This window comes from Tursiops truncatus, chromosome 1 (assembly GCF_011762595.2).
Source record: "Tursiops truncatus isolate mTurTru1 chromosome 1, mTurTru1.mat.Y, whole genome shotgun sequence".
Classification (NCBI taxonomy): domain Eukaryota; kingdom Metazoa; phylum Chordata; class Mammalia; order Artiodactyla; family Delphinidae; genus Tursiops; species Tursiops truncatus.
Window position 1 is genome coordinate 3,042,792 of NC_047034.1, and position 18,025 is coordinate 3,060,816.

General features: G+C 35.4%; 1 long non-coding RNA gene across 2 annotated transcripts in view; it reads right to left on the minus strand.

Annotated features, from left to right (window-relative positions):
- LOC117309746 (uncharacterized) overlaps nt 1–18,025 on the minus strand; it is a 181,405-nt gene that overhangs the window by 147,859 nt on the left and 15,521 nt on the right. The window contains exons 1-2 of one of the 2 annotated variants that reach the window (XR_012329806.1): nt 12,210–12,561; nt 4,624–4,745 (exon numbers count right to left, since the gene is read on the minus strand). This is a non-coding gene — a long non-coding RNA (uncharacterized lncRNA). Of the gene's footprint in view, nt 1–4,623; nt 4,746–12,209; nt 12,562–18,025 lie in introns of those variants that run through there. The other variant, XR_004524059.2, reaches the window with a different exon arrangement.

Below are 18,025 nucleotides of genomic sequence, written 5' to 3' on the forward strand. Positions count from 1 at the left end.
TCTGTAATGATTTTAATTTTTCCATTGAACCTGAATGAGATCCTTGCTGGGTAGAGTAATATTGGTTGTAGATTTTTCCCTTTCATCACTTTCAATATGTCCTGCCACTCCCTTCTGGCTTACAGAGTTTCTGCTGAAAGATCAACTGTTAACCTTATGGGGATTCCCTTGTATGTCAGTTGTTGCTTTTCCCTTGTTGCTTTTGATATTTTTTTCTTTGTATTTAATTTTTGATAGTTTGATTAATATGTGTCTTCATGTGTTTCTACTTGGATTTATCCTGTGTGGGACTCTCTGTGCTTCCTGGGCTTGATTGACTATTTCCTTTCCCATATTAGAGAATTTTTCAATTATAATCTCTTCAAGTATTTTCTCAGTCCCTTTCTTTTTCTCTTCTTCTTCTGGGATCCCTATAATTCGAATGTTGGTGCATTTAATATTGTCCCAGAGGTCGAGATTGTCCTTAGTTCTTTTCATTCTTTTTCCTTTATTCTGCTCTGTGACAATTATTTCCACTATTTTATCTTCCGGGTCACTTATCGATTCTTCGGCCTCAGTTATTCTGCTATTGATTCCTTCTAGAGAATTTTTAATTTCATTTATTGTGTTGTTCATCATTGTTTGTTTGCTCTTTAGTCCTTCTACGTCGTTGTTAAATGTTTCTTGTATTTTCTCCATTCTGTTTCCAAGATTTTGGATCATCTTTCTATCATTATTCTGAATTATTTTTCAGGTAGACTGCCTATTTCCTCTTCATTTGTTTGGTCTGTTGGGTTTTTGCCTTGCTCCTTCATCTGCTGTGTGTTTCTCTGTCTTCTCATTTTGCTTAAGTTACTGTGTTTGGGGTCTCCTTTTTGCAGACTGCAGCTTCATATTTCCCATTTTTCTTAGTGTCTGGCCCCAGTAGGTAAGTTTGGTTCAGTGGGTTGTGTAGGCTTCCTGGTGCAGGGTACAAGTGCCTGTGTTCTGGTGGATGAGGCTGGATCTTGTCTTCTGTTGGGCAGGACCATGTCCAGTGGTGTGTTTTCGGGAGGTGTCTGTGAACTTATTATGATTTTAGGCAGGCTCTCTGCTAATGGGTGGAATTGTGTTCCTGTCTTGCTAGTTTTTTGGCATATGGTGTCCAGCATGGTAGCTTGCTGGTTGTTGAGTGGAGCTGGTTCTTAGCATTGAGATGGACATCTCTGGGAGAGCTTTCACCATTTGATAGTACATTGGGTCTGGAGGTCTCTCGTGGTCCAACATCCTGAACTTGGCTCTTCCTTCTCCGAGGCTCAGGCCTGACTCTCGGTCAGAGCACTGAGACCCTGTTAACCACATGACTCAGAAGAAAAGGGATAAAAAGAAAGAAAGAATGAAAGAAACATAAAGAAATAAAATAGTTATTAAAATAGAAAAAGAATTATTAAAAATAAAAACTTTAGAAAAGGAAGAGAGAAAGAAAGAAGAGTGCAACCACAGCAAAGAAACAAATCCACCAATGATAACAAGTGCTAAAAACTAAACTAAAAAATAGAAAAAAACAGACAGTCAGAACCCTAGGAGAAATGGCAAAAGCAAAGCTATACAGACAATATCACACAAGAAGCATACACATACACACTCACAAAAAAGAAAAAGAGAAAAAAATATATATATAAAAGGAGGAGAGCAACCAAATCAATAAACAACTCTACCAATGATAATAAGTTTTGAATACTAAATTAAGATAAACATAAAACCAGAAACAAATTAGATGCAGAAAGCAAACCCTAGGTCTACAGTTGCTCCCAAAGTCCACCACCACAATTTTGGGATGATTCATTGTCTATTCAGGTATTCCACAGATGTAGGGTACATCAAGTTGATTGTGGAGATTTAATCTGCTGCTCTTGAGGCTGCTGGGAGAAATTTCCCTTTCTCTTCTTTGTTCGCAGAGCTCCTGGGGTCCAGCTTTGGGTTTGGCCCCGCCTCTGCATGTAGGTTGCCTGAGGGCATCTGTTTCCCGCCCAGACAGGATGGGGTTAAAGGAGTGGCTAATTAGGGGGCTCTGGCTCACTCAGGCTGGGGGAGAGAGGGGTACAGAATTTGGGTTAAGCCTGCGGCAGCAGAGGCCAACATGACATTGCAACAGCCTGAGGCATGCCGTGTGTTCTCCTGGGGAAGTTGTCTCTGGATCAAGGGACCCTGGCAGTGGCAGGCTGCACAGGCTCCCAGGAGGGGAAGTGTGGATAGTGACCTGTGCTTCCACATAGGCTTCTTGGTGGCTGCAGCAGCAGACTTAGCTGTCTCTGGGGTCTGTGCTGATAGCTGCAGCTTGAGCCCACCTCTGGAGCTCATGTAGGCAGTGTTCTGAACCCCCTCTCGTTGTGCACCGGAAACAATGGTCTCTTGCCTCTTAGGCAGATCCAGACTTTCCCCCAGACTCCCTCCCAGCTAGCTGTGGTGCACTAGCCCCCTTCAGGCTGTCTCCATGCAGCCAGTCCCAGTCCTCTCCCTGGGATCTGACCTCTGAAGTTGGAGGTTCAGCTCCCAACCGCCACCCATTCCGGCGGGTGAGCAGACAAGCCTCTCAGACTGGTGAGTGCTGGCTGGCACCGATCCTCTGTGCGGGAATCTCTCCACTTTGCCCTCTGCACCCCTGTTGCTGTGCTCTATCCCATGGCTCCAAAGCTCCCCACCCCGCCCACCCCCATCTCCACCCGTGAATGGGCTTCCTAGTGTGTGAAATATTTTCCTCCTTCACAGCTCCCTCCCAGAGGTGCAGGTCCCATCCCTATTCTTTTGTGTCTGTTTTTTCTTTTGCCCTACCCAGGTACGTGGGGGAGTTTCTTGCCTTTTTGAAAGTCTGAGGTCTTCTGCCAGCGTTCAGTAGGTGTTCTGTAGTTGTTCCACATGTAGATGTATTTCTGATGTATTTGTGGGGAGAAAGGTGATCTCCATGTCTTATTCCTCTGCCATCTTGAAGGCGACACCCCCCCCCCCGTTATTTTTTCAAGACCTAGTTCTTCTTCCCAAATTTTATTTTATTTTTTGAATTTTATTTTATTTATTTAACAAACTTTACAGTATTGGAATCATACAAAGTATGTTCTCCCAACACAATGGAACTAAACTAGAAATCAGTAACAGAAGGCAATTTGGGAAACTCACAAATATGTGGAAGTTAAAGAATGAACTCCTAAATAAACAATGAATCAAAGGAGAAATCACAAAGGAAATGAGGAAATATCAATGCTTTGAGATAAATGAAAATGAGATCACAACATGCCAAAAACTGTAGATTAAAACAATAGAGAAAATGAACAAAATCAAAAGATATTTACTTGAAAAGATCAACAAATTGACAACTGATTAGCTAGTATGACCATGCCAGAAAGAGAGGTCTCAAACTACTAAAATCAGGAATGAAAGAGTGGTTATCACTACTGCCTTCACTGAAATAAGTATGTTTACAAGGAAAAACTATGAACAACTGTATGTCAATAAATGAAATAATTTTGCTGAAATGGCCAAATGCTAGAAAGATGTTAACAATCGAAACAAACTCAATAAGAAATGTAACATGTAAACAAAACTATAATCAGTAAAGAAACTGAATTAGAAATTTAAAAACTTCTGCAAAGAAAGTCCCAGTTCCAGATAGCTTCACTGGTAATTTCTACCAAATATTTAAAAGATATATTACCAATACTTCACAGGCTCCTTTGAAAAAATAGGAGAAAGGGGAACACTTCCAAACTCATTCTGTGAGGTCAACATTAATCTGACACCAAAACCAGACAAAAAGACAACTGATGAAAATAAAACTACATACCAGTAGCTCTTATAATAATTGACACAAAAATTCTCAACACAATATGTGCAAACTAAAACTAGCAACATAAAATAATAAAGAAAATTATACACCATGGTCAAGTGGGATTTATCCCAGGTTGATTTAAAATGTGAAAATTAATTATATCATGTTAATAGAATAAAGGACAAATACACATAATCATGTCAATAGACAGAAAAATTGACAAAATTAAACACACATTCATGTTAAAAATCCTCAACAGTCAGGAATAGAAGGAGTTTTCCCAAGTGAAAAAGGGCATCTGTAAAAAACTGACAGCTAATATATTTAATAGTGAAAGACTGAATTCTTTCCCCATAAGATCAGGAATAGAAGAAAGATGTCCACTTACACCACCTCCATTCAATATTTTACTGGAAGTTCTAGCCAGGGCAATTAGACTAGTGATGGAAGTAAAAGACCCAGGTTGGAAAGAAAGAAGTAAACTATATCTCCATTTACAGATGATGTGATCTTGAATATAGAAAATAAGGAATTCACTAAAAGAACAATTAGAACTAGTAAATAGGTTCAGCAACATTTCAGGATACAAAATCAACATAAAAATTGTATTTCTACACATTAGCAATAAGCAATCTGAAAATGACTATTAAGAAAATCCCATGTACAATAGCATCAAAAAGAATAAAATACTTAGGAATAAATTTAACAAAAAAAAGTGCAAAATTCATACTCAGAAAACTATAGAACATTGTTGAAAGAAATTATAGAAGACCTAAAAGAATGGAAAAACATCCTGTGTTCATAGATCAGAGGACTTAAGTTGTCAAGATGTCAATACTCACCACATTGGTCTACAGACTCAACACCATTTTTGTCAAAATCTCAGCTTCCTTTCTTCATAAATTTACAAACTAGTTCTAAAATTCATATGAAGTTGCAAAGGACCTAGGTTAGCCAAAATGATCTGGAAAAAGAAGAACAAAAATGTAAGGACCAAACTTCATGATTTCAAGACTTTTTACAAAGCTGGAAAAATCAAGGTAGAATGGTATTGGTATAAGTATGGACATACGGATAAATGAAACAGAATTTAGAGCCCAGTAATAAACCGTTATCTTATGGTCAATTGATTTTCAACAAGGACGTCAAATGATTCAATGGGGAAAAATAATCTTTTCAACAAATGGTGCTGGAACTACTGGATATCCACATGCAAAGAATGAAAATGAACCTTTTCCAAACACCATACACAAAATTAATTCAAACTGGATCATAGGCCTACATGCAATAGCTAAAACTATAAAACTCTTAGAAGTAAGCATAGGAGTAAATCTTAGTGACCCTGAGTTAAATAATGGCTTCTTAAATACAGCACTAAGAGCCCAACCTACCAAAGAAAAAGTAGATAAATTGGATTTTAGCAAACTAAAAACCATTGTGCAACAAAAGAATACCATAATAGTGAAAATAGTATAAAGAAAAGCCACAGGATGGGAACAATTGTGAATCATTTATCTGATAAGGGACTTGTATCTAGAATATATTTATAACTCTTACAACTCAACAATAAAAAGACAACAGAATTTTAAAATGCACAAAAGATCTAAGCAGATATTTCTCTAAAGAAGATATACATATGGACAGTAAGCATTTGAAAAGATGTTCAACATCATTAGTCAACAGGGAAATACAAGCCAAAAGCACAAAGAAATGCCACTTTACACCTACGTGGATATTTATAATCAAATAGGTAGACAATATCATGTGTTGGTGAGGTGGAGAAAGGAGAACTCCTATATATTGCTGGTGGAAATTTAAAATTGTGCAGCTGCCTTGGAAAATAGTTTCACATTCCTCAGAATGTTAAACATAGATTTACTATAGCTATTTCACTCCTAGGGATATACCCAAGAGAAAGGAAAACCTACATTCATACAAAATCTTGTACATGAGTACATATAATACTAGTATTCATAATTGCCAAAAAGTGGAAACAACCCAAATGTTCATTAATTTATAAATGGATACATAAAATATTATATATCTGTAGCTATATACATATACACAATGGAATATTACTCAGCTACAAAATGGAATGAAATACTGATTCATATTGCAGCATAGATGAACCTGGAAAACATTGTGCTAAGTACAAGAAGTCTGTCACTAAAGACCACAAATAGTATGGTTTCATTATATAAAATGTCCAGAGTAGGCAAATCTATAGAAACTAATAAGTGGTTACCCAGGGATGGGGGATAGAATATGGGTGACTGCTAATGAGTATCTGGTTTCTTTTGGGGGGTAATAAAAATATTCTAAAATTAGATTGCAGTGACAGTTGCACAACTCTGTGAATATACTAAAAAACATTGAATTGTATACTTTTAATAGGTGAATTGTATGGTATTTGAATTATATCTCCATAAAACTGGTGAAAAGATGGTATTGCAGTATTTCGACTAATCTAAACTGGAAGAGTTTCTAGTAAATTACCAGACTGAATTATATTAAATACTGAAAAGTTATGGCTGAATAGAGAGAACAGCCATGGAAAGTTCAGATTTGGTTCATGGCTCTGAGAATGGACTTATGCTTTCAAGTTTTTACAAGTTAGCATCTGTCTCTCTGCCTATAAATGTCAATGAAAAATTGTGGTAAGTTTAAAAATCAAATCTACTCACTGGTCTCACTCCAAAAGTTGCTAACCTGCCAAAGGCCAAAAATCACCCTGTGTATAGTTTCATTATGCAAGGCCAAAGGAGAAGCATGAGAAACTAGAGTTCTTTCTTCCCTGGGGGTAATGCCCCCTCATACCTTCTCCCAATGGAAGGGCAAGCTTTTAATGTAGCAACTGTCTACATGAAGAAAAAGGAAAGAAGTTCTATGAAATATGTAAAAATCTAATCCCCCACCATTGCTTCTATTTGACTCTCTTTTTTTGTTTTGTTTTGTTTTTAACAGAATGCTCACTTCAAAATATCACAGTATTAGTGAAATGCATTTTGGGTCCAAAACAAGTTATTTGCTCTTATATTATAGAGTTCCATTTTTATATTTTACTATACTTTGTATAGTAATTAGACATTACTATAATTTGTATTTTCCTAAGAAAAGTAACTACTATCTGAACACAATTTTATTTTCAAAGTGGATTTGAAGAGTCATTAATTGGATTTCAAGATAAATTGATTTAGGAGGACAAGATGGGATATAGAAATACATCTGGGAAAGTAATGACATCAAAGGAAATAATAAATAGTATGTTCCCTTGGAAATGGACTGTAAACACCCTATGTCTGAATGATATTATACATCTGCAATTCCCAGCCCTGCCACCTAAGACCCAATTTTTCTGCCATTATAAACACAGCTGTTGTATGTTTTCTGCAACTGCAAAAAGAAAAAAAAAATCTTATTGGCTATTGATGTATTACTATTGGTGCTGCTTTTGTGAAGTCAATGGCTTTATTTGGCAAAATACTTCAGTGGCCAACACATAGGTTGAAATGATTCGAAGATGGAAATATTTTAGCCAGAAGAAGTAGGTAATGAAGGCAAATAGTGACCAAGGGCTCCCTTTGGGGCATTAATGCCACTGTGCCTAAGTGCTGTGAGTTAATTGTTATTACTTCTTCTGATAACTGGTATTTATTGGTTTATTTTTAAATCATGTTTCCCCATTTGACAATTATGAACAATTCCAAGCTTAAAGTGAGATGAGAGAATGCAAGAATTCATAACTGGACACGTGCAGGAAGAATCAGAGTTAGGGTCATCTCCTCCCACTCAACCACTAAGTTTACAGATTTGGATTCACACTGACCAGGGAAGCGTAAGTTCAGAATAACAATTTTCAGTTTCCTTAATGTTACCCAGGCTTCTCAAAATCACTTTAATTTTCTATATTGAATGTTCTGTATTTATCTCTCAAAACTAACCATATAAAGCCCAAATAAAACAAAAAAATGATAAACTGTTTTCCTTTTTGTGTGTATATTTTTGTATAATTTAACACAGGCTGGCACATTACAGGGTAAGTTTCAGGACAGCAGCCAGGACAACTCAGGTATTTTCTGAACTGCCAGGTCCATTTTTTGATCAGAGCCAACAAGATTTACATATACAATGAACAGGAACTTGGACTAACAAGTTTGCTCTTTGTTCCTTGTGTAAACTGGAAAACATTATATATTTAGATGGTTATACATCATTCTCTCACTACCTCCATCCCCATGAAAAAAAATGCATTATGGAAAGATTTATTTAGAAAGAAAAAGACATTTAATTATTATAAAAACAACACATGGGAATGCTCCTGCATGAATAGAATGGTAAACAGAATGAATTGTATAATTTTCAACATAATTATACTATAGGAACAGCTTTCTAATATATACTTCGTCCCCAACTAAATTTGTTGGCTGTGATTGCAAGATGATGTGAACTGTAAGGAATAAGAAGTTTAAACTTTGAAATTCCGGACTACTTTTTAAAGAATAAATATTCATTTACAAAACAAGAAAAAGAAAATCTGTGCAAACATTGCAGTCTTGTATCGGTTGCAGGCAAGGGCTTTGCAGTCAGACCCACTGGGTTTAGTCCTGTTCTCTCAGGTACTGACTCTTTCACCTTGAAGGTGTTAAAACTGGATAATAATTTGCCCGTTTCATAAAATGATTGTAAAATTAAAAATTTAAAAAGCTACTTTAAAAATTTCTATTATTACTAAACACTATTCTGCAAAATGCATTCAATTAAGTATCAATAAAATCACTTATTAAATTTGTATTATTTCTACCACTATACACAGTGACCTCAAAGTGAGGTAAAATGAAGGATGCATTAAATAGATGCTATTTAAGTTTAAAGATGGAAAGATTATAGTCATTAATTTTATTAGAGTATGTGTATTATATGCTTATTCAAGAATTGACTTACAGATAGAGATGCTCTTTAAATTGCATATGAGAAGCTTGTACCAAAAGGTACGTCACAGCCTTCCTAAGTTCAGAAACATGAGACAGCGCTTCAGCACTATACTTAGGAGTCATTTTAAACAGAAAAATCACCAACAAAACACAAAAAATGTGAAAAACGCGTCACTAAATAGACCAGGAAAAAGACCCTTGTTTACACTATGACACCTGAAACAAGAAGACAGAGTATCACCTTCTTTGACCTCAGCTGGGAACGTGCTCATTGGGCGACTCAGGTTTTTTGCCACTTACACATGTCCACCTGTGACCACGAAAGTATCATTGGTATAGATTTGGGGGTTACAAATATCTTTTAGTGAGAAAGCAAATTTTTAATTTTTTAATTATATTTATCAGAACTTTATTTTCATACAAATGACTGTAACAAACTCAGCTGGCTTTTTTTCTTTTTCTCTTGTTTTATCAAGGTATAATATTTTCCCTTTTTAAGAGTATAGTTCTGTGAATTTTCACAAATATTCAAGCAAAATCAAGATACAGACCAGTTACCACCCCTCAAAAATTCCCCCATGATCTTGCATTGTCACCCTCTCCCCTAATCCCAGTCTCTGGCAACTGATTTGATTTTTGTCCCCATAGTTTTGCCTTTTCCAGAGCATCATATGAACAGAATCCTACAGCATGAAGCCTTTTGAGTCTGCCTTCTTTCACTTACCATGATGCATCTGCTATGCATATTTGCATATACGCATATTTGCATACACGCATATATGCATAATTCATCTGTATTGTTATCCATATGAGTACTTTCTTTTTCTTTTTGCTGAGTAGTATTCCATTGTATGAAGTCATAATTTGTTTTCCCATTCTCCACATGAAGAACATTTTGGTTGTTTCCAGGTTTTGGCTACCATGGATAATGCTGTTATGAACAATGATGTGCAGATGTTTATATAGATGTAAATTTTCATTTCTCTAGAGTAAATACTGAGCAATAGGATTGTTGAAGTATATAATTAGTGTATGTTAATTTTACCAGAAACTGCAAAACTGTTCCCATAGTGGCTGTAACATTTTGTATTTCTACCAGCAATGTTTGAAAAGTTTCAGTTGCTCTAAACATATTTGCCAGCATTTGATATTGACAGTTTTTGTTCATTTGTTAATATTTCCACTCTAATAGTTATGTTGTGGTGTTTCATTGTGATTTTGGTTTGCATTTCTCTAATAACTATTAATATGTAGAATTTTTTTCATGTGCTTATTTACCATTGATATAACTTCTTTTGTAAACTGTACAAATCATTTCCCATCTTAAAATCAGATTGTTTCCTTTATTACTATTGTGTTTAGAGTATTTATATATTCTAGATATAAGTTCTTTATGAGATATATGAATTACAAATATTTTCTTCTAATCTGTGGCTTATCTTTTCATTCTCTACAAAGTATCTTTTGAAGAACAGAAGTTTTAAATCTTGATGAAGTCCAACTTAACTGTTTTTCTTTATGGCAAATGCTTTTACTCCTGTATATAAGAAAGCTTTGTCTAATATAAGGTCTTGAAGATTTTCTCTATATTAAGTTGAGATATGTATATGGTAGAAGAAGGCTCATTTAAAAAATATGTGAATTTCCAATTGATACAACATAATTTGTTGAAAAAACTATCCTCATTGAATTTCCTTTGAAACTTTGTTCCAAATCAATTTATCACGTATATGTGGATCTATTTCTGGACACTACTCTATTTCGTTGACCTATAAATCTTTACCTTCATCATATCAGGCTATCTTGCTTAATACAACTTTGTAATCTATCTTAAATGATTGAAGTTGGAGGTAGTGTGAATTCTCCAACTTTTCACTTTTACACAATTGTTTTGGTGCTTCTTATTCCTTTACCTTTTTATCTAAATATTTGAATTAACTCATCAACTTCCACCAAAAAGTTCTGCTGGAATTTTGATTGAATTTACATTGAATCTATAGATAATCATGGGAAGAATTGGCATGCTAATGATACTGGATTTTCTGATTCATGAACCAAGTATGTCTCTCCATTTATTTATAACTTTGATTGCCTTCATCAGTGTTTTGTAGTTTTCTGTGTACAGATTTTGCACAGAATTTGTTAGATTTATTCCAAAGTATGTCATATATTTTGATGCTCTTTTAATTTAAATTTCCAATTATCCATTGCTAGTACACAGAAATACTATTGAATTTTTACTTGACATTTTACCGTGAAAAATTTTTAACTAAGTCTAGAAGCAATTTTGTAATTTTTAAAAACAAATTCTACCTAGGCAACTGTTCCTCTACAAATAGAGATAATTCTATTTCTCACCAATTTGTCTGCCTTTTTCCTGCCTAGGACTCCCAGTACAATATTGAACAGGAGTAGTGAAAGATGATGTATTTGCTTTTTCCTGATCTTATTGGAAAATAATTGTCTTTCACAATTAAGTACGATATTAGATGTAGATTTTTTGCAAATTCTCTGTATAAAATTGTGGAAGCTTCTATTATCTTAGTTTGCTGACTGATTTTTTAATTTTCACTGGGTGTTGAATTTTGTCAGATGTTTTCTCCTCTTCCATTAGGCTGAAATTTTTTTGCCTTTAGGCTGTTGATACGGTGAATTATATTAATCAAGTTTTAAACATTGGGCTAGTCTTATATTCCACGACAAATCTCACTTGGTCATGAATATTATCCTTTCGGTATAATGCTGGATCCAATTTGCTAAATTTTAGTTTGGAATTTCTCTATCTTCATGAGGGCTAATGATCAGAAGTCTTATTTACCTGTGTTTTCTTTGATTCGTTTTGGTATCCAGTTAATTCTCTCCTTGGTGAATGGCTTGAAAAGTATTCTCTTATCTCAAACTTATGGAAGAGTTTGTATAGAATTGGTATAATTTCTTCCTTAGATATTTGACAGAATTCACTGATGAAACTATGTAGGCCAGGGGTTTCCATTTTGGGAAGTTTTTAATTATAGATTCAATTACTTTAACAGTTGTAATTGTAGGCTCTGTAGTAATGACCCCTCCTCATTACTGATATTGGCAATTTGCTTCTTTTTTATTTTTTAACATCTTGCTACTGGTTTATCAATTTTCTTGATCTTTTCAAAGAATCAACTGTAGGTTTTTTATTGATTTTCCTCTATAAACAACAGAGAACATTAGGTTTTATATTTTATTATATATAATGTATATTTATTTAAATATATAATTATTTAAATATATAATTAGGATAATCATTTATAACTATTAAATATATAATTAAATTTATTATACATTACAATATATAATTATATATAATTACTATCCCACCCCTCCAGGCTGTCACAAAGCACCGAACCAATATCCCTGTGCCATGCGGCTGCTTCCCACTAGCTATCTACCTTACTATGTTAGCGTTAACTGATTTTTTTGTCTACCAATTATTAAGGAAAGGATGTTGAAACTGTTGACTATACCTGCTGGCTGCCTCATGTCTTCTTATTTCTATCATGTATTCCATGATGCATTTCCTTCATATATTGTGATGCTCTGTTATAAAGCACATAAACATTTAGGATTATTATGTCCTCTTCACAAATTGATCTTTGTATTAAAATGAACTTCTTTATTTCTGGAAATATTCCATGATCTCAAATCAACTTTTTCTGATTAATATAGCCACTCCAGGCTTTTTTTTCTTTCTTTTTTATTAGTATTAGCATGATATATCTTTTTCCATCTTTTAACTTTATTTTTTTTAACATCTTTATTGGAGTATAATTGCTTTACAATGGTGTGTTAGTTTCTGCTTCATAACAAAGTGAATCCGCTACATATACATATAACCCCATATCTCCTCCCTCTTGCATCTCCCTCCCACCCTCCCTATCCCACCCTTCTAGCTGGTCACAAAGCACCGAGCTGATCTCCCTGTGCTATGCGGCTGATTCCCACTAGCTATCTATTTTACGTTTGGTAGTGTATATATGTCCATGCCACTCCCTCACTTTGCCAAGCTTACCCTTCCCCCTCCCCATATGCTCAAGTTCATTCTCTAATAGGTATGCATCTTTATTCCCGTCTTACCTCTAGGTTCTTAATGACCTTTTTTTTTTTTTTTTAGATTCCATATATACGTGTTAGCATATGGTATTTGTTTTTCTCTTTCTGACTTACTTCACTTTTATGACAGTCTCAAGGTCCATCCACCTCACTACAAATAACTCAGTTTCATTCCTTTATATGGCTGAGTAATATTCCATTGTATATATGTACCACATCTTCTTTATCCATTCATCTCTTGATGGACACTTAGGTTGCTTCCATGTCCTGGCTATTGTAAATAGAGCTGCAATGAACATTTTGGTACATGACTTTTTTGAATTATGGTTTTCTCAGGGTATATGCCCAGTAGTGGGATTGCTGGGTCGTATGGTAGTTCTATTTTTAGTTTTCTAAGGAACCTCCATACTGTTCTCCATAGTGGCTGTATCAATTTACATTCCCAACAACAGTGCAAGAGGGTTCCCTTTTCTCCACACCCTCTTCAGCATTTATTGTTTGTAGACTTTTTGATGATGGCCATTCTGACTGGTGTGAGATGATATCTCATTGTAGATTTGATTTGCATTTCTCTAATGATTAATGATGTTGAGCATTCTTTCATGTGTTTGTTGGCAATATGTATATCTTCTTTGGAGAAATGTCTATTTAATTCTTCTACCCACTTTTGGATTGGGTTGTTTGTTTTTTTGATATTGAGCTGCATGTGCTGCTTGTATGTTTTAGAGATTAATCCTTTGTCAGTTGCTTCATTTGCAAATATTTTTTCCCATTCTGAGGGTTGTCTTTTCGTCTTGTTTATGGTTTCCTTTGCTGTGCAAAAGCTTTTAAGTTTCATTAGGTCCCAGTTGTTTATTTTTGTTTTTATTTCCATTTCTCTAGGAGGTGGGTCAAACAGGATCTTGCTGTGATTTATGTCATAGTGTGAGTGTTCTGCCTATGTCTTACTCTAAGAGTTTGATGGTGTCTCGCCTTACATTTAGGTCTTTAATCCCTTTTGAGTTTATTTTTGTGTATGGTGTTAAGGAGTGTTCCAATTTCATTCTTTTACATGTAGCTGTCCAGTTTTCCTAGCACCACTTATTGAAGAGGCTGTCCTTTCTCCACTGTATATTCTTGCCTCCTTTATCAAAGATAAGGTGACCATATGTGCATGGGTTTACCTCTGGGCTTTCTATCCTGTTCCATTGATGTATATTTCTGTTTTTGTGCCAGTACCATATTGTCTTGAGTACTGTAGATTTGTAGTATAGTCTGAAATCCGGGAGCCTGATTTCTCCAGGTCTGTTTTTCTTTCTCAGGATTGCTTTGGCTATTCAGGGAATTTTGTGTTTCCATACAAACTGTGAAATTTTTTGTTCTAGTTCTGTGAAAAATGTCAGTGGTAGTTTGATAGGGATTGCATTGAATCTGTAGATTGCTTTGGGTAGTAGAGTCATTTTCACAATGTTGATTCTTCCATTTCAAGAGCGTGGTATATTTCTCCGTCTATTTGTATCATCTTTAATTTCTTTCATCAGTGTCTTATAATTTTCTGCATACAGGTCTTTTGTCTCCTTAGGTAGATTTATTCTTAGATATTTTATTCTTTTTGTTGCAATGGTAAATGGGAGTGTTTTCTTAATTTCTCTTTCAAATTTTTCATCGTTAATGTATAGGAATGGAAGAGATTTCTGTGCATTAATTTTGTATCCTGCTACTTTACCAAATTCATTGATTAGCTCTAGTAGTTTTCTGGTAGCATCTTTAGGATTCTCTATGTATAGTGTCATGTCATCTGCAAACAGTGACAGCTTTACTTCTTTTCAAATTTTGATTCCTTTTGTTTCTTTTTCTGCTCTGATTGCTGTGGCTAAAACTTCCAAAACGATGTTGAATAAGAGTGGTGAGAGTGGGCAAACTTGTCTTGGTCCTGATCTTAGTGGAAATGGTTTCAGTTTTTCACCACTGAGGACTATGTTGGCTGTGGGTCTGTCATATATGGCCTTTATTATGTTGAGGAAAGTTTCTTCTATGCCTACTTTCTGAAGGGTTTTTATCATAAGTCAGTGTTGAATTTTGTGGAAAGCTTTTTCTGCACCTACTGAGATGATCATTCGTTTTTCTCCTTCAGTTTGTTAATATGGTTTATCACATTGATTGGTTTGCATATATTGACGAATCCTTGCATTCCTGGGATAAACCTGACTTGATAGTGTATGATCCTTTTAATGTGCTATTGGGTTCTGTTTGCTAGTATTTTGTTGAGGATTTTTGTTTGTTTTGTTTTGTTTTGTTTTGTTTTTGCGGGACACGGGCCTCTCACTGCCATGGCCTCCCCTGTTACAGAGCACAGGCCCTGGATGCGCAAGCCCGGCGGCCATGGCCACGGGCCCAGCCGCTCCGCAGCACACGATATCCTCCCAGACCAGGGCATGAACCCGTGTCCCCTGAATCAGCAGGCGGACTCTCAACCACTGCTCCACCAGGGAAGCCCCTGTTGAGGATTTTTGCATCTATGTTCATCAGTGATATTGGCCTGTAGTTTTCTTTCTTTGTGACATCTTTGTCTGGTTTTGGTATCAGAGTGATTGTGGCCTCGTAGAATGAGTTTGGGAGTGTTCCTCCCTCTGCTATATTTTGGAAGAGTTTGAGAAGGATAGGTGTTAGCTCTTCTCTAAATGTTCGATAGAATTCGCCTGTGAAGCCATCTGGTCCTGGGCTTTTGTTTGTTGGAAGATTTTTAATCACAGTTTCAATTTCAGTGCTTGTGATTGGTCTGTTTATATTTTCTATTTCTTCCTGGTTCTGTCTCAGAAGGTTGTGCATTTCTGAGAATTTGTCCATTTCTTCCAGATTGTCCATTTTATTGGCATATGGTTGCTTGCAGGAATCTCTCATGATCCTTTGTATTTCTGCAGTGTCACTTGTTACTTGTCCTTTTTCATTTCTAATTCTATTGATTTGAGTCTTCTCCCTTCTTTTTTTGATGAGTCTGGCTAATGGTTTATCAATTTTGTTTATCTTCTCAAAGAACTAGCTTTTACTTTTATTGATCTTTTCTATCATTTCCTTCATTTCTTTTTCATTTATTTCTGATCTGATATTTATGATTTCTTTCCTTCTGCTAACTTTGGGGTTTTTTTGTTCTTCTTTCTCTAAGTGCTTTAGGTGTAAGGTTAGGTTTTTTATTTGAGATGTTTCTTGTTTCTTAAGGTAGGCTTGTATAGCTGTAAACTTCCTCTTAGAATTGCTTTTGCTAGATCCCATAGGATTTGGGTTGTTGTGTTTACATTGTCATTTGTTTCTAGGTATTTTTTCATTTCCTCTTTGATTTCTTCTGTGATCTCTTGGTTATTAAGTAGTGTGTTGTTTAGCCTCCAAGTGTTTGTATTTCTTACAGAATTTTTCCTGTAATTGATATCTAGTCTCATAGCAGTGTGGTTGTTAAAGATACTTGATATGATTTCAATTTTCTTAAATTTACCAAGGCTTGATTTGTGACCCAAGATATGATCTATCCTGGAGAATGTTCCATGAGCACTTGAGAAGAATGTGTATTCTGTTGTTTTTGGATGGAATGTCCTACAAATATCAGTTAAGTCCATCTGGTTTAATGTATTATTTAAAGCTTGTGTTTCCTTATTTATTTTCATTTTGGATGATCTGTCCATTGGTGAAAGTGGGGTGTTAACGTCACGTACTATGAATGTGTTACTGTCGATTTCCCCTTTTATGGCTCTTAGTATTTGCCTTATGTATTGAGGTGCTCCTATGTTGGGTGCATAAATATTTACAGTTATATATTTCTCTTGGATTGATCCCTTGATCATTATGTAGTGTCCTTCTTTGCCTCTTGTAATAGTCTTTGTTTTAAAGTCTATTTTTTCTGATATGAGAATTGCTACTCCAGCTTTCTTTTGATTTCCATTTGCATGGAATATCTTTTTCCATCCCGTCACTTTCAGTCTGTATGTGTCCCTAGTTCTGAAGTGGGTCTCTTGTAGACAGCATATATACAGGTCTTGTTTTTGTATCCATTCAGCCAGTCTATGTCTTTTGATTGTAGCATTTAATCCATTTACATTTAACGTAATTGTCTATATGTATGTTCCTATTACCATTTTCTTAATTGTTTTGGGTTTGTTATTGTAGGTCATTTCCTTCCCTTGTGTTTCCTGCCTAGAGAAGTTCCTTTAGCATTTGTTGTAAAGCTGGTTTGGTGGTGCTTAATTCTCTTAGCTTTTGCTTGTCTGTAAAGGTTTTAATTTCTCTGTCAAATCTGCATAAGATCCTTGCTGGGTAGAGTAATCTTGGTTGTCTTTTTTTCTCCTTCATCACTTTAAATATGTCCCGCCACTCCCTTCTGGCTTACAGAGTTTCTGCTGAAAGATCAGCTGTTAACGTTATGGAGATTCCCTTATGTGTTATATGTTGTTTTTCCCTTACTGCTTTTAATATACGTTCTTTGTATTTAACTTTTGATAGTTTGATTAGTATGTGTCTTGGCGTATTTCTCCTTGGATTTATCCTGTATGGGACTCTCTGTGCTTCTTGGACTTGATTAAGTATATCTTTGCCCATATTAGGGAAGTTTTCTACTAAACTCTCTTCAAATATTTTTTCTGTCCCTTTCTTTTTCTCTTCTTCTTCTGGAACCCCTATAATTCGAATGTTGGTGCATTTAATATTGTCCCAGAAGTCTCTGAGATTGTCCTCAATTCTTTTTATTGTTTTCTTTATTCTGCTCTGCAGCAGTTATTTCCACTATCTGATCTTCCAGGTCACTTATCCATTCTTCTGCCTCAGTTATTCTTCTATTGATCCCTTCTAGAGAATTTTCAATTTCATTTATTGTGTTGTTCATCACTGTTTATTTGCTCTTTAGTTCTTCTAAATCTTTGTTAAACATTTCTTGTATTTTCTCCATTCTATTTCCAAGATTTTGGATCATCTTTACTATCGTTATTCTGAATTCTTTTTCAGGTAGACTGCCTGTTTCCTCTTCATTTGTTAGGTCTGGTGGGTTTCTGCCTCGCTCCTTCATCTGCTGTTTCTCTGTCTTCTCATTTTTCTTAACTTACTGTGTTTGGGGTCTCCTTTTCGCAGGCTGCAGGTTCATAATTCCCATTGTTTTTGGTGTCTTTCCCCAGTGGCTAAGGTTGGTTCAGTCAGTTGTGTAGGCTTCCTAGTGGAGGGGACTAGTGCCTGTGTTCTGGTGGATGATGCTGGATCTTGTCTTTCTGGTGTG